Genomic DNA, 15,654 nt, shown 5'->3' with positions numbered 1-15,654 from the left:
AAATGGGCCAAGTCCCAGGCTTCACTAGATCACATGGGGCAACGTGTTACCAGCGGAGCTTTAAAGCTGATGCTCCCATGATCCTGGGGCATCGGGGTGCCTGGCCACACCCTTTTCTCTCAGCTCACGCCCTAAGCCAGGAGCTGTGGAGGTGGCATGGGGTGGTATCGGAGGCACTAGCATGGTTGTACATCACCCAAAATTCCTTTTTATAAGGGTCAGAGCTGCCGGATTTAAGTCAGCTTTATGCCAGAGGAAACTGGAGGGAAAAGTTTTAATCTCCTGGAGAATTTGAGACAATGTTTCTCAACAACAGAGCAAACCTTAAACTAAACAAGTGACTCAAATTAAAGAGCAATTTTTCAAAAGTCTGCGCCTTATTCGTGTACTTAACAAACACGTATGGTCAGGCACTCTGACTTGCACATATATTTGCTGCAATCGTGCATGCAGGTGGTTAAGTGCCCAAATAGCCATTTGCACAGATATTCACTTATTCATACATGGAACAGTGGGAAATGCATGTGGATGTGAACGACCAAGATCTTAATGGGTATGGAGAATGAACTGTCCCTCACAGACAAGTTAGACAACTGAGTGTTTGATCCCATATTCCTTGCACACCCACAACGCTCAGTGACTTCAACTATCAACTTAGATAGGATATTCCCCAGTGCCACCCAGAACCCTCCTATTTCTGTGTTTATAAACCCAAAGAAAGTGCCACTCTGAAACCCAAAGAAAGACCCCCTAACTGAGGTTTGCGATACCCTCACGCATACAACTGAGGTTGTATTTTCTGACTGGGCTGCTTATGTCCATCTTTCAGCCTGGTTTCAACTTACAGCTGCATAAAACTGGAGTAATGCAGCACTGAATGAGGTCCTTAGGGCTTTGTTTCAATATAAACACACTGCCTCAATGCTCCTTGTGTGTAAGGCTCTTCTTGGGAGCCAAGTGTCTTGACAGTTCCATCAAGGTGGCTCTCAAGCTGGGCGACAGCGATATCATAACCATATCAAATTTCCTCACTACCACACCACAGTTCAAGCCACGGGGCCAAATTTTCCAGTGGTGCCAGTGGGTGCAATGCCACTAACATTACTGGTGATGCCCCTGCTTACAACAGCCTCAGATTTGGCCCATACTTCCAGCCTCTGAAAATTAGGATAGTCACATTCAGCAAAGCCTATGAGCACACACTTACATCCATTCCTGTTCATCAAAGGCTAAAATAAGTCTGTGGCCTGATTGTCAAAGGTGCTGAGCACTGGCAGATCTCAATGGCAGTTAACAAGGTTAGCCTTCCTTCACCCTCACACTGGTGCGCTATTTACACTTCACATGACAGCGTCTCTGAATGTCTGTTCTCAACACACAGTGCACCGGGGAGTTGCATTTGTAGCTCCCATCAATGCTAATGGAAGTTAGAAGCATAAATCCCACACATCAGTGAGAGAATAGACGCCTACGTCTCTAATCTTGATTCCCCAAATGCAACTTTACAATGTCTTTAATTATACGCTATAACTGCATAATGTGCCCCTTTCTATTAATTTCAAGAATAACAATAGTAGTGCTAAATGGCATGATATGCAGTGATGTATTAAGCATGCTTGGAACCGAGGATTATCTTATCTAAATTCAAGTGGAAATCTATTCAGAATATAGCAATGTCATACTCCTACTGAAAATTGCAAGAAGCTCTTTCATTTGACCTGTGTGATCATAACAATGGTCTCAATGACAGGGCAAAGGCTTTCACATTAATCAGTTGATGTAGAGTGATTTTAACAATGATGCAACTTATATGAGGGGCAGGAGACAAGACTGGGGTGTATAAATGATTGTCTAGTTAGGTGAGGAGGAAGGATGGGCTTGTGACTCGGGCCCTAGAATGGGACTCCGGAGACGTGGGTTCTATTTTCAGCTTTTCTACAGACTGCATTAAACTAAAAAAACACAGTAAAAGAACTAAAAAAGAGCCACCGTGGCTTAACAACCAAGTAAAAGAAGCAGTAGGAGATAAAAACGCATCTTCTAAAAAGTGGTAAGGTAAATAGAAAGGAGCATAAAAACTGCCAAATTAAGTGTCAAATAATAAGAAAAACCAAAAAGGAGTCTGAAGAGCAGCTAGCCAAAAACTCAAAAGATAACAACAAAATGTTTTTAAGTACATCAGAAACAGGAAGCCTGTTAAACAACCAGTGGGGCCCCTGGATGATTGAGATACAAAAGGAGCACTTAAAGACGACAAAGTCATTGCTGAGAAACTAAATGAATTCTTCAGTCTTCACGGCTGAGGATGCTAGGGAGATTCCCAAACCTGAGCCGTCCTTTGTAGGTGACAAATCTGAGGAATTGTCACAGACTGAAGTGTCATTAGAGGAGGTTTTGGAATTAATTGATACATTTAACAGTAACGAGTCATCGGGACCAGATGGCATTCACCCAAGAGTTCTGAAAGAACTCAAATGTGAAATTGCAGAACTATTAACTATGATTTGTAACCTGTCCTTTAAAACAGCTTCTGTACTCAGTGACTGGAAGATAGCTAATGTAACACCAATATTTAAAAAGGGCTCTAGAGGTGATCCTGGGCAAAAGTCAACATGATTTCTGTAAAGGGAAATCGTGTCTTACTAATCTATTAGAGTTCTTTGAAGGGGTCAACAAACATGTGGACAAGGGGGATCCAGTGGACATAGTGTACTTAGATTTCCAGAAAGCCTTTGACAAGGTCCCTCACCAAAGGCTCTTATGTAAATTAAGTTGTCATGGAATAAGATCCTTTCATAGACTGAGAACTGGTTAAAAGACAGGGAACAAAGGGTAGGAATAAATGGTAAATTTTCAGAATGGAGAGGGGGTAACTAGTGGTGTTCCCCAAGGGTCAGTCCTAGGACCAATCCTATTCAACTTATTCATAAATGATCTGGAGAAAGGGGTAAACAGTGAGGTGGCAAAGTTTGCAGATGATGCTAAACTGCTCAGGATAGTTAAGACCAAAACAGACTGTGAAGAACTTCAAAAAGATCTCACAAAACTAAGCGATTGGGCAACAAAATGGCAAATGAAATTTAATGTGGATAAATGTAAAGTAATGCACATTGGAAAAAATAACCCCAATTATACATACAATATGATGGGGGCTAATTTAGCTACAACCAATCAGGAAAGAGATCTTGGAGTCATCGTGGATAGTTCTCTGAAGATGTCCACGCAGTGTGCAGCAGCAGTCAAAAAAGCAAACAGGATGTTAGGAATCATTAAAAAGGGGATAGAGAATAAGACGGAGAATATCTTACTGCCCTTATATAAATCCATGGTACGCCCACATCTTGAATACTGCGTAAATATGTGGTCTCCTCATCTCCAAAAAGATATACTGGCATTAGAAAAGGTTCAGAGAAGGGCAACTAAAATGATTAGGGGTTTGGAACGGGACCCACATGAGGAGAGATTAAAGAGGCTAGGACTTTTTAGCTTGGAAAATAAGAGACTAAGGGGGGATATGATAGAGGTATATAAAATCATGAGTGGTGTGGAGAAAGTGAATAAGGAAAAGTTATTTACTTGTTCCCATAATATAAGAGCTAGGTGCTACCAAATGAAATTAATGGGCAGCAGGTTTAAAACAAATAAAAGGAAGTTCTTCTTCACACAGCGCAGTCAACCTGTGGAACTCCTTGCCTGAGGAGGTTGTGAAGGCTAGGACTATAACAGGGTTTAAAAGAGAACTAGACAAAATCATGGAGGTTAAGTCCATTAATGGCTATTAGCCAGGATGGGTAAGGAAGGGTGTCTCTAGCCTCTGTTTGTCAGAGGGTGGAGATGGATGGTAGGAGAGAGATCACTTGATCATTACCTGTTAGGTTCACTCCTTCTGGGCCACCTGGCATTGGTCACTGTCAGCAGACAGGATACTGGCCTGGATTGACCTTTGGTCTGACCCAGTATGGCCATTCTTATGTTCTTATGCATGTGTGACCTTGGGCAAATTACTTAATTTTCTGTGCCTCAGTTTCCCCTTCCTGCTTCACTGCCTATGGGGAAATTCATTCACGTTTATGACGTGCTCAGATGATGCAGTGACAGGGGCTGTGTCAGCACCTCAGCCGTGGCTTGGTGACCCAGACATCTGCAGCTGATAACCACTGAGATTCACTGACCACAATATGAGCTTAATGCACATTTCAAGGTGAATGGTAGTAACATGTTCCTACTTAGATTCCTATCACAGCGTCGGGAAGATCATCAATATGCAAGTGGGCTAAAGATGACCGAGACGCGTACCATATCTAAGTGTCTCTTGCATACTCAAATAGAAAACTTCAGGCTTTTAAACCAATAGAAATTGACATTTATTTTCAATAGGAGACATGACTTTGACACCCCGGGAAATACTGTAATGTCCTTGCGACTGCTGTCAAAATACAGTAACACATTCTTTTTCTCTAACCCAAGCACAGCTTGCACTTAAGGAGCATCCTGGCTGAAATCTTTCTTTGATTTAACACACCAGGTTGCTGAGGTTCCATCTTTCCTGGGCATTGAGAGTAGCTGCTCTACTGTTTGACTGTGAAGCTACTGCACCACGAACAAGTGAACATGCGGAAGGGAGACACTTTGACAGCGCAAAGATTTCACATGGATTCAAAATTACCTGCAATCTTTTAAAAAGAGGAGGACAAATCTTGCATTTCTTGCTCAGACCTTAAGCAGAGAAAACTCCGTTTAACTTGCATGGAGTTTTGCCTGAGTAAAAACTGCTAGACTGTATCCATACTGTTGTAATGTCACTAAAACTGCTGGCTTTATGCTTTAAAATGACATTCCTGGTGGTTGGCTAATCATCTCTGTGGACCCCACTAATTAACTCTACGTACATATGTTTGCACTTTTCCTTCACTGATACAAGTATCCCTGTGCTCATGAAGGTTTGACTTTTACATTAGTGAAGACAGTGTATTTAATTACAGAGAGAGCATCACCTTGCTTATCCCACTAGCTCCATTGGCTTCTTTGGGACTATTCACTTTAGCAAAGTGAGCAGGATTTGGCCTGTGTATAGCAAATAAGTAAGAGAAAATCATCTTTTCCAGTTGGTCTGTTTTTAAAATAGTTATAAGTAAGCAACCCCTTGCTAAACTTCTACACTGGAGCCGTCTCACCAGAAAAGAGCCCATTATATTGATTATCCAAATTATATTAAAGAGACATTTATTCTGTGTTTAGACAAAGGCCATTGTTTTTAGTCTGCTAACCCGTTGGTTACCTTGTGATGCTGAATCAATCTGCAAAGTGTCTTTCTGGGATGATTTCAGCAATTCTGGTAAAATTTGCTCTTTGCACAGGCTCAGCTAGCATCTCTCACAGCGCTGCACTGTTGAACTGGCACGGTGGATCAAGAAGAGAGAAACATTTCACTTGGCAAAATCAACACATGCATTGAAAGTTGTTAGATTGTAAAAGATCAAGATGTTATTTAAGGAGACCTTATGATATTTCATAACACAAAAAGCAATTTCCTGAAGTCACATACAACTCTATAACTTTATTTCTTAGACTCCATTTGAAAGATAAGGAAATTGAAATGTTACAAAAACTCATTTCACTTAGGAGTATGTTTATAATTACATAAGAGGGAACGCGATTAGTCATATTGCCTGGTTCTCTAAACATCATGCAATTACATGAGACGTATCTTTTTACTGTCCTGATCTCCTCCTTTTAAATTACATACTTTTATATCCTTTGATTGACTGCTGTCAGACTTCACCTTTTCTAAAAATAAAGCTGGAGTATTGCGAGCAAGATTACAACATAATTTTGTGTAGTAGAACAATCTCTTATTATATACACAGCTACACAATGTGAATATAATAATGTCGCTTTGGGAAACATCAGAATTTATCATTTACAATCAGTCCCGGTATTGCAATGTGGATGTCTCAGTTTTTGCCCTTTAAGTGAGGAGCTTGTATCTGAGCACTGTCTTGCATTCTATATTAGAGTGGAATTTTTAAACACGTATTAAAGACACCAGTCCCATGAGAAAACTATAAAGAGTGTGGGTCTGCACTTGCAGATGCTGTCTGTATAGACACACACACTTTTAATACACATGCATGATAAAACCCTAGGTCTAAAGCCTCTGTCTGTGTCCCTCAGATAGAAGCAATGCCTATATATAGACAGTTGTCTCATCGGAGAGGACGAGGAGGAGGAACTGATGGAAAGAGTTGCTATGGTTACTTTTCAGAGTTTGGGACTGAAAGTCAGGAGATGCTGTGATTCAGCTGCCCTTTGCCAGAGCACACCCTCAGCCTGCGCTAGCCACACGGCTGGCCAAGGGGCGAGTGGCTCCCGCTTAGTACTAGAGAATTAATTGCAACCCCCCCGCCCCCATTGGAGCGCTAGCAAAGCCGGCGGGGAGGCAGGGGCAGTTCTCCCAAGCACACCCCCTCCCCTGCCGGCCGCGGGCAGAGCGAGCCCTGCAGGGGGAGGTCACCGCCCCGGGCAGGCAGGGCTCCCCCGCGCCGCACTAAGGGGCCGCTGGGCTGTGCAGGAGAAAGGCACTTACCGGCCAAGCGGGGCCACAGGGAGGGGCTGGCTCCGGCGCTCGGCTCCTGCTCCTCAGCCTGCCCGCGGCGGCAGCCCCAGCTCCGGCAGCTCCCTCCAGTCACTGCCGAGCGCATCCCCGGCTCGCTCCAGAGCAGGGGGCGGGCGGCCCAGATGTTCCTCTCCCGGATTGGTCCAGAGGGAGCAGATGTTGGCCCGTTGCTAAGAGAGTTGCTAGGAGGCGATGACGCTCTCAGCATCTCAGGAGCAACTTCAGCGGCGCTTTGAATGGCTCGCTGGGAGAGTGTAGTAGAGGGTGTCCTGAGGAGCCCCAGGGTTAGGGGTTCCCTGAACCCCAGGGTTAGGGGGTGATCTGAGCCCCAGGGGGAGGGGGTGCCCCGAGACCCAGGGGGAGGGGGTGATCTGAGCCCCAGGGGCAGGGGTTCCCTGAACCCCAGGGCTAGGGGTGCACCGAGACCCAGGGGCAGGGGGTGCACCGAGACCCAGGGGCGGGGGTGATCTGAGCCCCAGGGGGAGGGGGTGCCCTGAAACCCAGGGTTGGGGGGTGATCTGATCCCCAGGGGCAAGGGGTGCCCCGAGACCCAGGGTTAGGGGTGCCCTTAGCCTGGAGCATTGAAACGGGTGTACTGAACTTAGGGCATGGAGGGTGTCGAAGAAAAACTCAGTTCTCGCTTTCTGTTTGGGTGCAGCAAAATCAAATACTTTATTCTTTCTCTAGTAATTACAATAGAGGGAGGGAGTGTCCTAGGAAACAGGGTTGTCCCTTGTCCCGGACAGGTCTCTCTCAATTAGTAAACAATTACTACAAGCATTTATACCTTTGTTACAGACAATAGCTAACAGTAATGGAGACAGTAAAAGAAAACATTTGCATTTCCACAAGGGTGACTTGAGCCCTGGAGTTAAGGGGGTCGATGAGCCTGGGGCATGGAGGGGGAGGGGGACATTTAATCCCAGGGTTAGGGATGCACTGCTTCTAGGGCATGGAGGGGAGGGGAATGCACTAATTCCCAGGTTATGGGGTGCATTGAGCATCAAGGATAAGAGGGAAGATGTACTTAGGCCTGGATGTCAGATGGGTAAGGGGTCACTGAATTTGGGGGTGCTCTGAGTTTTAGGGGTGAGCTAGGAAGGGGTCAGGTGAGGAGTGCATTGAGCCTGGTGGTTTGGCTGGGGAGTGAGCGCACTGGTTGGAGAGGGAGCGCCCTGCACATCATGCAAGGCAAGGGGAAGCCTTTGAGCTGGGAGGGAGGGTGCTGAGATGAGCCTTGGGGAAGGGGAGGATGGTCACAGCAGGATAGGGGCTTGGAAGAAGGAGTGGGTGGAATGAGCACTTTAAGATCCTGCCCATTGCTGGTGGAAAGAACAGGATGGCAGCTGGGGCCTTCAGAGTGGGCTGATGGGACATGGAAAGTGCTTTACCTAGTGGAGTGTTAAGTGTCTTAGGTGTACGGGAGCGTCTTTGGGAGCGGCAGTGGTGGATTGGGGAATGCTTGCATTAAGGATTGCAGCAGGGATTGGCCTCAGAAAGCAGGTATCAAGGGGGTAACAACGTCTTTCCTTCCCACACACCCCTCGCCTTCTGGCCTCTCAAATCACCTGTCTTCTCCCTGCCCTTTCCACAACTTCCAACACCCCCCTGCACCAGCTGCCTGCCAGCACCCAGAACCCATTGTACAGTATATGCTATTTCACACATTGCAGCTGGGCCAGATCAACTCCTAGAGCACCCCAGTTTTGTACCATCAGACCTCATATCTTAGCACACGTATGCGCTATTCAATCAGACCAGCAGGCATAGAAGCAGCAGGGCCCAAGTCCCTTTAAGATGGACGGTCATGGAAAGCCAGGACTTGGCACCCCAGAAGGAGGCAGAGATGAAGAGCACTGCAGAACCCCAGATCTCAATACACTGCAGTTGTCCAGAGCCCCATGCCATACTGCAAAATGGAACCTCAAGTGGCCTCCTCTCAACCATACCAGTTGCCTAGAACAGAGGTGTGAGAAGTCAGCCCCACTGCAACCCCTGCTGGCGAAGCAATGGACAAGTCATCCCAGCTTTTAGTTCATTGATGGTTAAAGAGAAGGCAATGGCCAAGACATGGAAAAGAAATAACAGCAGGTAAAATCTTGCTTAGCACCCAGCTAGCAGTGTGCATCCTCATGGTGCCATGGGAGCACTTATTGAAAAATGTGCTGTGAAAATGACTGTAAAATCTAGAGAAGAGTTAATAGCTATCACCTGGGCTCTCAGGAGTAGTGGTGTTATTTGTAGCATCTACTAGCCCCAGCCATCAGTCAGGGCCCTGTTGTGCTAGGGGCTGTACAAACCCAGAACAAAAAGACAGTCCCTGCCCCAGGAGTTTATCATCCCAGTATAAGCCAACAGGTAGATGCAGGCAGGCAGGGCCCAAGGAAGCAATGAGAGTATCTCTCTGGCTACTTCTGTGGCTCTCAACATTGCTAAAGTAACTGGGTATCTTCCACATGGTTACAAAGAGGCAGTACAAGCATAAATACTCGAGTGCCAGAGCCTCACCTGGTGTTAATCAGCAAAGCTCCGTTGACATTAATGGAACTGTGCTGACCTACTCAGTGTCTCTCTTCCTTGCTTCCCTGTAGTAGATAACTGTGATGTTTTTCCCTAGTGTGTGCCGGTTATATCTGTGTCCATCCATCCACATACACACAATCGCCCTAAGGCCGCTATTCCTCAGTGGTGCGGCCCATGCCACTGCAATTCATGCCTGGGCAATAATTTAGCCTTGATCCAAAATTGTTCTCTGCTTGATACGATCCCTGAAAATCACTCAGACGTTTCAGCCAGTCCAGAGCGCAGAAGCCTGTCTTTTCAATGCGGCGAGCCCCTGTGGGAATACAGCTCCAGCTGCACCCTACACCCTGCCTGCCTGTACATTCCCTTTAGCAATTCTAGAAACCGGGGATCTATAATGCCCAAAATGGTCTGCAATCTGGTTGCTTGAGCCGATCGGCACTCTCTTTTTTCCTCCCTTTGCACAGGTTTGGGTCCCCCCAGATTTTGGCTCCTGGATGTAGTTGCTGCATAGCTGGCAGCAAGATGGGCTCCACGAAGAGCCCATGTCTTTGAAGCCCTCTCTCTGCCATCATCAGACCAACTGTAGGAAGGATTCTCCACTCACTCACACAGGTGTAGTGTTCACTTCAGTAGAGTTACACCTGCTTTGCAATGAAGCTAATGAGAGGAGAATCACATCCCGAGTTCCATAAATTGAGGGTTAATGAGCTAAATTTCAGCTGCTGTAAATCAGTTTTTTCCAAGTCCATAGAGCTATGCAGATTTAAGCTCACTGAAGATCTGGCTCCATTTGTTTCTATGCACAAACATACACATTTTTCTTGCATATTTGGCTTTAATAAAATCAGACATGACCATATACTTATTTCAAATTACTCCCAAAAGTGCCAGTCCCTTTACTGAATTCACACTAATTTTGAATCTGAATATTCTATGACAATATGAAAGAGCTGGAATTTAATTGATTTAAATTACCATTCTTTTTATAGTGCTGCCGGTAGCAATGCTATAGTTCAGGTCGGTATAATTTTAAAATGTACCACGTGACACAGCTATGACATTTTCCCCCCACATACTCTATAAGCTACTGAACAGAGGAATCCATTAGCAAAATACAATAATTCTTGAGCACTTTACAGAGACGTGATAATTAATTCAATAATATAGTGTCTGCATACGGGAGATGGCAAGAGAAGGCACAGAAACCCCATCTTTACATCTGTTTAAGAACTGAATGAACTGTAGAGCTAGTCACTGACTGCCGCTGTTCTGGAAATTGATGGCAATTTTTATTTTTTAATTTTTATTTTTTTTTGCATTTGATACAGTTTCTGCCACAGACACATCTTCCCCTCTACAGCTTCATAATGTTTAGCATACAGCCAGGAATCACTGTCTAGCTGTAATTTCCCGCTGAAAAGGCCAGTCGTCCTTCCTTTGTCTGGCCCCAAGAGCCATTTTCATCCCCTGATCAGCACGTAACAATTTGTTAAACACATATCTAGTATTTGCATTGCTTTTCTTGCCTTTTTTTCTGAAGACTTTGGGGGTGGGAGGGGCCAGATCCTTAGCTGGCATAAATCAGCATAGCTCCAGTGAAGGAAAGGGATTTACACCAGCTGAGGATCTGGCCCCTCATTTGAAGCAGACCTGATTCTGAACCAGAAAGTATGGGAGGCTCTGATTCTCTATGACATCTGGGCTGCGATCAGACATAGAGGAAAGAGACAGCTGCAGGAAGCTCATTGCAGTTATCTAATTCAGGGTTGCCTGAATTTAGCACCTGGACACCTCCTGCTCTAATTTAGGAAGCTGGTGCAAGGCCACTTTCACCAGTGAAGGCTCAGGCATGGCAGAGCTCCCATCCCTGACATTCCAGGGGTGGAAGTCCGGGGTGTAGGAGGGAGCTCTGTCCCTTCACAAGCAATATACCAGTGGAGATTCCCCTTTCCAGGAGACTTCTCTGCTGGTGATTTCTGGCCAGTTTAAGGCCTCATAGTAATGTTTAGCAGCACAAAGTGCCTTTACTAGAAGAGAGAATCTGGACCGACATCACTGATGACACTAATATTTGGAAAATATAAGATCTAAAAGCTTGTACTGCACAGAATAAAACACCTAGACAGACCAATGGCAGATGCCTAGCCCTTTCCCTACAGCATTCGTTTGAAAACTAGGCTAGGGTGACTGGAATAATACAAACAATTAATTGTTTAGAGACTGTGATTATACAAAATCAGGTGATTATTTTATATTTTATTATAACAGCTTCTGACTTTGAAAATGCCAATTCCCAAATTTGCAGCGTCTTTTCTACCCAGATCTATTGCTTAGGGACACAGAATTAAGTTAATATATATGGCATCCAATTTTCTAAATGGATGCACACTGATTGCATGTATAGAAGCACTGATGCATCCATGCAAACCAAACCTAGGCATTTGCAATATTTGGAAAAACAGACAGTTAGGACTGCTTCCATAGAGATGCATACATGGTATACCTGTGCATACTCCGGGCTCCATCCTCAGCTGGGTGAATCAGTACCATGCTAGTAACCTCAGTGGAACTGTTGCTACGTATTCCAGTTGAAGAATTGGCCTGAATTCTTTTGGAGGCTTACCTTGCCTTCATTGAAAAACTAGCCCCTATATTTCTCCATGTATAATACGTACTTTCCTCTTTCATATCTTAAAACTTCAGTCCTCTGTCTTTTTAACATTTTTAAAATAAAGGAGCTGGATTATTTTTATGCTGTAGTTGTATAAATTTCACTTTTGATGGTGAGTTCTGGAATATTTCTGCAGTTTTTATTTACTTTTATGTGTATTAAAACTAATCTTTCAAAACCACACTGCAGATTATTTTAGGAACATTTTTTTAAATGTCTGTGAAAAAAAATTATCCCATTTTTGCTGAAATTCAGAGTAGTCAGTGGTTTGAGCATTGGCCTGCTAAACCCAAGGTTGTGAGTTCAATCCTTGAGGAGGCCACTTAAGGATCTGGGGCAAAAATTGGTCCTGCTAGTGAAGGCAGGGGGCTGGACTCGATGATCTTTCAAGGTCCCTTCCAGTTCTAGGAGATTGGCATATCTCCTATTATTACCTTTTATTTTGATGAAAAAATTGAGCAAAAAAGTAAAATACTGAAAATTTCAACCACATCTAAAAATAGTAAAACATAACAAAATTCTCATGGGGGTCTTGGGAGATCAAGATTTTCATGTAAACAGTAGGGTAGCCTCTGTGAAACCACATATACTCTGCTGAGTCCAATTGCTTAGTTAGATTTGCGGAGCTCCGGCAGCTCCCATTGACTTCAGTGGTATTCTTCCTGATTTCTACCAGTGTAAATGACAACAGAAAACAAAGCCAAAGATTTCTTTCCACAGTCACAGCGACATTCAGGGTTACGCTTTCAAGAATATAAGCCTGTGTTGCATGCCAAAAGCAAGTACTTGTGTATTTAGTGGGGGTGAAGACACACTTAGCAGTCTTGGAAAATGCACCCCCTCCTTGTGGTATTGCAGCAACACCGTGAGTCTGAATAATGAGAAGATCCTTGCAAGGATCTTGGGGGGCTTCTGAACAACAAAGGCAGGCAAGTCACCTGTACCCCCTAATACCCAATTCTATTAGTGTAACTACTATTATCCCCCATCATTTGATTTACAGACTATACCATAGAAGGTCTATGGATAGAAATTCCACGCTTGAATAGTAAGTATAGCAGTAGGACTATACTACCAACTAGCTGACTAGGATGGTGACAGTGACTGTGAAATGCTCAGGTTGATTAGAAAGGCTACAAAAACAGAAAAGCCCAGTAATAATGGGAGATTTCAACTGGCCCCATATTGACTGGGGGAGATGTCATGTCAAGATGGGATGCACAGACAAAATTACTAGACACCATTAATGACTGTTTCTTGGAGGAGCTAGTCCTGGAACTCACAGGAGGAGAGGCAATTCTTGATTTAGTCCTAAGTGGAGCACAGGATCTGGTCCAAGGGGTGCATATAGCTGAACCACTCAACCACAAGGTAATTACATTTAACATCCTTCAGAGAGGAAAGGGGGAGAGAGAGAAATACCAAACAAACCCACCACAGTAGCATTTAACTTTGAAAAGGGGAGCTACAAAAAATGAGGAAGCTAGTTAAACAGAAATTAAAAGAAACAGTCACAAGAGTGAAATACCAACAAACTGTATGGAAACTTTTAAAAAACACCATCAAAGAAGCTTAAACTACATGTATGCCCCAAATAAAAAATATAAGAAAAAAAAGCCACCGTGGCTAAACAACAGAGTAAAACAGTAGTTAGAGATAAAAAGACATCCTTTAAAAATTGGAAGTCAACTCCTACTGAGGAATATAAATAGGAGCATAAACTCTGGCAAATCAAGCGTAAAAGTAAAATTAGGCGGGCCAAAAAAGAATTTGAAAAGCAACTAGCAAAAGTGAAAAAAAACTAACCGCAATTTTTTTGTAAGTACATCAGTAGCAGGAAGTTCTACCAAACAATCAGTGGGGTCACTGGATGATTGAGGTGCTGAAGGAGCACTCAAAGAAGACAAGGCTGTTGAGGAGAATCTAAATGAATTCTTTGCATTGGTCTTCACTGCAGAGGATGTGACGGAGGAACTCAACTATGAAATTGTAGAAGTACTAACTATAGTAGGTAAGCTATCATTTAAATCAGATGACGGGAGGATAGCTAATATAATGATTTTTTTAAAAGGGCTCCAGAGACAATCCTGGCACTTACAGAAGGTAAGTCTAAGTACAGTACCAGGCAAATTGGTTGAATAGTAAAGAACAGAATGATCAGACACATAGATGAACATGATATGCTGGTGAAGAGTCAACACAGCTTTTGTGAAGGGAAATCATGTCTCACAAATCTCTTAGAATTCTCTGAGGGAGTCAAAAACCATGTAGACAAGAGTAATATACTGGATATAGTGTGCTTGGACTTTCAGAAAGTCTTTGACAAAGTCCTTTACCAAAGGCTTTTAAGCTAAGTAAGCTGTCATGGGATAAGAGGGAAGCTCCTCTCATGGATCAGTAACTGGTTAAAAGATAAAGGATAAAGAGTAGGGATAAATGGTTGTCACAGTGGAGAGAGAGAGGTAAATAGCGGGTTCCTCCGAGGATCTGTACTGGGACCAGTGCTGTTCAACATATTCATAAATGAGCTGGAAAAGGGGGTGAAGTGGCAAAGTTTGCAGATGATACAAAATTACACTAGATAGTTAGGTCCAAACCTGACTGCAAAGAGTTAAAAGGGGGGCTCATTAAACTGGGTGACTGGGCAACAAAATGGCAGGTGACATTCAGAGTTGATAAATGCAAAGTGATGCACATTGGGAAACATAATCCCAACGATAGATACAAAACAATGCGGTCTAAGTTAGCTATTACCACTCCAGAAAGTCATCACGGTTTGTTCTCTGAAAACAGCTGCCTCAATGTGCAATGGCAATCAAAAAAAGCTAACAATGTTAGGACCCATTAGGAAAGGGAAAGATAATAAAACAGAAAATATCATATTGCCACTATATAAAGCCACAGTATGCGCACACCTTGAATACTGCGTGCAGTTTGGGTCACCTCATCTTAAAAATAATGTATTAGAATTGGAAAAAATATGCAGAAGGGCAACAAAAAAATGATTATAGGTATGGAATGGCTTCCGTATGAGGAGAGATTAAAAAGACTGGGCTTCTTCAGACTAGAAAAGAGATGACTAAAGGGGGTATGACAGAGATCTATAAAATCGTGAATGGTGTGCAAAAAGTGACTAGGGAAGTGTTATTTACCCCTTCACATAATAAAAGAACCTGGGGTCACCCTATGAAATTAATAGGCAGCAGCTTTAAAACAACCATAAGGAAGTACTTCTTCACGCACAGCAGTCAGCCTGTGGCACTCATTGCCTGGGGGATGTTGTGAAGGCCAAGAGTATAAGAAATTAAAAAGAATTAGAAAAGTTCATGGAGGGTAGGTCCATCAATGGCTGTTAACCAAGATGGTCAGGGATGCAACCCCATGCTCTGGGTGTCCTTTGCCCCTGACTGCCAGAAGCTGTGATTGGATGACAGGGGGTGGATCGTTACCACAGTTGCCAACTTTCACGCGGTAAATAAGCACCCCAACTTTCACAATAAGCCCAAAATCAAGCTAATCCCATTTCAAAACAAGGCCAAAACAAGCCAATCCCTAGGAACCCCAACACTCTATTTGACTAGATCCCCCTGGCCTGCAGCCTGGGACTGTGGTGGGCCCGCTGTGCACCCCTGACTCTCTCCCCACTTACCGCTGCTTGCTGGGAGCTGATCAAAAATAATGAAAGAAAGAAAGAAGCAGCTACAAGAAGCCACAAACCAAACAAGCTACAAGCCAAAAACTAACCAACAAGCAACTCACAAGCCAATTAAGCCAAAAACAAGCCCAATTTCTGCAGGTTTTTTGCTGGTTTGGCATGTCTGATTTTTACCCTTTTCTGTTC

This window comes from Mauremys mutica, chromosome 4 (genome assembly GCF_020497125.1).
Source record: "Mauremys mutica isolate MM-2020 ecotype Southern chromosome 4, ASM2049712v1, whole genome shotgun sequence".
Lineage (NCBI taxonomy): Eukaryota > Metazoa > Chordata > Testudines > Geoemydidae > Mauremys > Mauremys mutica.
Note: the sequence above shows the minus strand (reverse complement) of the source record.